Below are 6,276 nucleotides of genomic sequence, written 5' to 3'. Positions count from 1 at the left end.
CTGTATTGAGGGCTAGGGATCTATTGCAACGAGGTTGTATTGGATTCTTAACCAGTGTGGTTGATACCACTCAGGTCGTGCCAGTGAGACCATAAGAGACTAGACTTGTGTGTGAATTTTTGGATGTGTTTCCAGAAGATTTGCCAGGATTGCCATCGCACAGAGAAATTGAGTTCGTGATAGAACTGGCACCAGGGACGGAGCCAGTGTCTAGAGCACCTTACACAATGGCCCCACCTGAGTTGAAATAATTAAAAGTACATGTAATGCCCCAAATTTCCTAATAAGGTTTAGGACCTTGATTAGAAGGCCGGGAGGGCCATAATTGATTTATTATGATATTTAATGATTATATGCATGTTTATGTGAATTATATTATTATATGATGCTAAATGCATGCATATGGGTCCACATTTAATTATAAGGGCATTTTCGTAATTTTGCCTGTTGAGGGCGTGATTGTGTATTTTCATGCATGTGGGTGAATTATAAATAATACCACATTATGTGTGGATTGGTTTGAGCCATTCGACATGAGACGATCATGGAATGCAAGTTTTCGGTCTAGTCATAACGGGATTAAGTTCGGGGCTCGGAGTAAGTCTCGGGGTAATTTGGTGATTATAACGTTGCCGGGAATTAGAGGGTAACAGGATATGAATTATTGGTACTTGAGAATATTGAGAATAACGGGAATTGGAGGGTGTTAATTATAATTAACAAGATAGGCGGGTAAGGACGATTTTACCCTTGGGAGTCTATAGAAGCCGTTATTTGACCTAGGGGCAAAATGGTCTTTTCACCCCTAAGATATATATCAGCCCTTTGAGTTTAGAAGGCTGTGGAATTATAAGAAAACGGAGCATCATCCTCATCTCTTTCACTCCCTCCCGTACATGTTCTTCCCTCCTTCTTCCTTTCAATTTTTGAGAGCCAATTTGAGGTAGCAAGCTAGGAGAGCAAGGCTTGAGAGCTTAGGACCTTGGTTCAATCATTGAAGGATATCTAAATACAACTTGAGGTAAGAATTCATCCTTGAATATAGGCTATACTCTATTTTTTCTTATGGTTTTTCAGTTGAGAATTTGAGGTGCTAGTGGTGAGAATTCATGGAAGCTTTTGTGTAAGTTTGAGTGGGTTTTGATGAGGGTGTGATGTAGATGAAGTTTAGGGGTTGAATTTGATGTTTGGGTGAAGTTTGGGATTGGTTTGGAGGCTTGGTTTTCAAGGGGGGTCGCAGGGGAGAAGACCAGAAAAGTTTTTGGTCTGCTGATGGTGCCCCAGCACTAGGCAGGGCAGATTCTTGGGTTCTCTGACTTTGGGGCAGCGCCCCAGCGCCATTAGGCAGCGCCCCAGTGCTAGTGATTTTTCCAGCAACCTATTTTTCGGGCTCTGGAGGACTTTTAAGGCTCGGGGGATGGTTCCACTACCCCGTTTCGGTGATTGAGAGTCCCGAGAGTGTGGGATGGATCCCGGGAGTGAGGTTTTAGATTATAAACCTTTTTATAATTTATTTTATTGATGGGATTCCATATTTTGTTATGACTATGTGATCGCTAAAGGACCAAAGGATTGATCGTTCTCAAGGGTCATTCTTTTACTAATTCTTGCTCGAACCCGAGGTAAGAAAACTGCACCCCATATGTGACATGCATGGTTACTCTTGATGCATGTTGGATGCTTAAATGTGAACATTGATAGCATATTGAATGCTTATCAATCTTGCTAATTTGTATATGATTATTATTGAAGCATGCTGGATGATTAAGTGTGATGCATGTGATGCACGAGAAACATGTGATTAGGGCATGCCATGAATATTGACTATAAGACTGATCAGAGCTTGAGTCTCTGTGTTTGTGCATGATCATAATTGTGCTAGCAACTGTTAAGTAAGCATGCTGAATGCCTTACATTTGAATATTCGACATATGTTTGGTAGCATTGCTTACTTGTGCATGGTACTGACTAGTTAGTCAGAATTGGAAAAGGTGTCAGTATCAACTGTGATGTTGTGACTCATTAGTCAAGTTCGGCAGTGGTACTGGGCACTGGTCACACAGTGCTGACTCATAAGTCAGGATGGCCTTAGCGTGTTCAATGCAAGCCAATAAAGATTAGATCTAATTGACATCTGCATTAAATGACTCAGAAGAGCGTTAATGCCGGACCGACCTCAAGTTCGATGAAAACTAAAAGCGCTTGTGTGACTTACCCATCAGTCACTCATCTGTTAAGTTAGAGACTTACCCATCAGTCACTCATCTGTTAAGTTAGAGACTTACCCATCAGTCTCTCATCTGTTTAAGCTAGTGACTTACCCAGCAGTCACTCATCTGTTTAAGTTAGTGACTTACCCAACAGTCACTCATTTGTTTAAGCTAGTGACTACCCATCAGTCACTCATCTGATAGAGCCATTGCAGGAAAGCCAAGGTAACGGTTTCATTACACGGCTATGGGCACCGAGCCCCATAGCGACTTACTTGTCAGTCACTCATTATGGTTTAACAGAACCTCAAAGTGATATTCACTCATCTGTTCAGGGCTATAAGCTCTATATGATCATTCTGATCATCATTTGTATGGCTTTGGGTACTGAGCCCCGTAGTGACTTGCTTGTTAGTCACTCAGTATGGTTTACTAGAACCTCAAGTGTTAAATCACTCATCTGATTAGGATTGATTTGATAGTCATCCAATCAAGAAGGCAAGATTTCTTATCCTTGATTCCCCAGGATTGTTTGAATTTATTTGCATGCTTGAATATAGCTATGTTTTCTAGGCATGCCAGATATGATTTGATATCGTGATATGACTGTTCAAAAGAAAGCTAGACCATGCTTGAGTTGGAGAGCTTAGGTGACGATGTGCACATATGCAGCTGCTCGACCGCCACAGCCGAGATTTGAAGGAGAGGAACAAAGGCTAAACCCTGTTTTGCCGCTTACATCGGCTGGTTGTAAATATTTTCTTATAATAAACCTTTAAATTATATTTTTGGGATACCCAATGTATACAGTAAATGTTCTAATGAAACGTTACATCTTAACCGAAATTTTTAATCCCTAAATGACCAAATGACTCAATTAGCGATTTTAACACTATTTGCAATGTGCACCGTAATGGTCCCTGGAGTTTAGGGCATTACAGTACAGTTGCAAGTACTATTAGATTTAGCTTTTATCAGACCTAGCTTCTCACCTTGGGGTGCGCCAGTTCTTTTTGTGAATAAAAAGGATAGTTCTCTGAGGATGTGTATTGATTACAGGGAACTGAATAAGCTGAAAATTAAGAATAAGTATCCTTTGCCAAGGGTAGATGATCTGTTTGATCAGTTGCAAGGTAAGAAGGTATTCTCAATGATTGACTTTCGTTCTGGTTATCATCAGTTGAGGGTCAAGGAGGGAGATATACCGAAGACTGCTTTTCGTACTAGGTATGGGCATTATGAGTTCCTAGTTATGTCTTTTGGATTGACTAATGCCCCTGCTGCTTTTATGGATCTGATGAACAGAGTGTTCAAGGATTATCTGGACCAGTTTGTGATCGTCTTCATCGATGATATTTTGGTATATTCTCAGACTGAGTCAGAGCATGAGCAGCATCTGAGGTTGGTTCTACAGAGACTGAGGGAGCACAAATTGTTTGCAAAGTTCAAGAAATGTGAGTTCTGGTTATCTCAAGTATCCTTTCTTGGGCACATTGTTAGTAAGGAGGGGATCAAGGTAGATCCAACGAAGATTGAAGCGGTCAGAGATTGGCCATGGCCAAAGAATGCTTCTGAGGTTATAATTTTCCTTGGATTGGCAGGTTATTATAGGCGTTTCATGGAAGGGTTCTCAAAGATTGCTACCGCATTGACTGAGCTGACGCGCAAGAGCCAGAAATTTTTGTGGTCAGATAAATGTGAGAACAGCTTTGATTCTGAGTCTTCCGACAGATCAAGAGAAGTTTGTGATTTATTGCGATGCTTCTCATCAGGGTTTGGGCTTTGTTCTGATGCAATCAGAGAAAGTAATTACTTATGCTTCTCGTCAGTTGAAGGAGTATGAAAAGAGATATCCTACTCATGATTTAGAGTTGGCGGATGTGGTCTTTGCTTAAAATATATGGAGGAATTATCTATATGGAGAAAAGTATGAGAATTATACATACCACAAGAGCCTAAATACTTATTCACCCAGAAATATCTGAATATGAGACAAAGGCGTTGGCTGGAGTTAGTAAAAGATTATGATTGTAAGATTTTGTATCATCCAGGGAAAGCCAAAGTGGTAGCTGATGCATTAAGACGGAAGGGTCCGGGACAGATTCATGGTATGAAGCTGATAGCCATGGAGTTAGCAGATGATATGACCAGAGCTGGTATAGAGTTGCTGGTGGGCCAATTGGCTAATATTAAGCTACAGTCTACGCTGTTGGAGAGAATTAAGGAGGGTCAGCTGAATGATCCACAGCTGATCAAGATCAGAGAGAATGTTCAAGCTGGAGCATCTAGAGATTATACAGTGGTAACCAGGGCGTTACATCTACCACCAGTGGTAAATGCATACTCAGAAGAAACAGTGCTAGTAGGCACAACAAATATGTCTCTAGAAATCTTGTTCAACATGGGATATTTAAATCCTGTTACCTTCCAATAATTGCATATATCAAAGAATTCATCAGTCCTAGGTAACACTTTCTCATCCAAATAGGCATCTAACTCTGACTTCACACTTTCTGCACCAGATGCAACTATAACATATGTATCATAGTTAGATAGATCATCCTGTGTTGAAAAAGATGTTGATGCATTATCCGATTGCTGACCTCTTTCACTCAAATCAGGACATTTAGACCTATACTCATCTAATAGATCATAACAAAGCTTGTGGCCTTCTCAATTTCAATCTCATATAGATAATTTCCAAAAGCTTAGGAAAATAAAAATTTGATCAACATAAATTTGTACATTGGATCCAAAACAACTGCAACAGTCATAAGTCCATGAATCTCTTCCCAATATTTTTGAAACTTAGATATCATTTGAGTTGCCATATTCTTAATAAACAACTCATCTGATGTCATCCATGCTTCAATTTTCATCTTAATTTTACATATCATTGGGAAAAAAAGATTAGTAGTAGGATACTTAGTTCCAGAAAATAACTCTGTCATCTCATAAAACACTTCCTACTTGTCACATAATTTCTGAGCTCTAATCCAATCATTTTCTGATGGTAGACATTTATACTTTGGATCACGTAGCTTTGATCATTCAAACACTTTCTTGTACAATAAAGCTGTTTTGAGCATTAAGTACGTTGAATTCCACCTTGTCACACAATCAAGTGACAACTTTTTAGTACATGTCAGTCCGAGAAGAGGAGCAGTGTCCTCAAATTTTTTATACCACTTTAGCGTGCCCGACCAATAAGCAAGACTATCTCGAATCTTGTCAATGCTTTCACCAATAACAGACAAGCCATCCCTAATAATTAGATTCAAAATGTGCGCACAACAGCGCATATGAAGTAGCTTTCCATTTAAAAGGAAACACTTAGAATCAAATTGTTCATTCTAAAGTGGAATCATTGCATCGTTTGTAGTACAATTATCTACAGTCACTGTACTAATCTTGTGTTCAATATTCCATTCAGACATGCAAGAACTTAGAGTTTCTATAAGTGTTGGAGCATCATGTGGGCATGGCACATATCTAAAGCTTATAATATGACTATGCAACTTCCAAGAGTCATCAGTAACGTGAGTTGTCACAGCCATATATCCCCTATTTTGATGATTGGCAGTCCACATATCAGTGGTTAAGGCTATTCTACTTTTATTTTTCTCCAAAACTTCTCTAAATTTTTCCTTCTCAATCTTATATATTTTCAAAATGTCAGACCTAATTTTATTCATTGACACCATTTGAAACATAGGTGAAATAGTATTCAAATAGTCTATAAAACCACTATGCTCTATCATCGACAAAAGGTACTCATGTAGAGTGATCATTTCAACCAACTTTTTTTCTTCCTAGTTTAGGATCAAGATTGAAGGTAACTGAGGGGCTTGCATTAGGATTCTTGGAAAGTTGTCTCTGTCTTACTGGACATCTTTCCATGTGAAGAAGTAACTACTCTCTCCCACTAATTTCCTCCCACAGTGATTGCAAATTTCTTTTATTTTACCATCAATCTTTTGCAATGTAAAATGATCCCATGCAGGAGATGTTTTCTTTCTTTTTATACCTATACTCTCATTTCCATCACTATTATTATCAAGAGATT

This window comes from Humulus lupulus, chromosome 3, assembly GCF_963169125.1.
Source record: "Humulus lupulus chromosome 3, drHumLupu1.1, whole genome shotgun sequence".
NCBI lineage: Eukaryota > Viridiplantae > Streptophyta > Magnoliopsida > Rosales > Cannabaceae > Humulus > Humulus lupulus.
Note: the sequence above shows the minus strand (reverse complement) of the source record.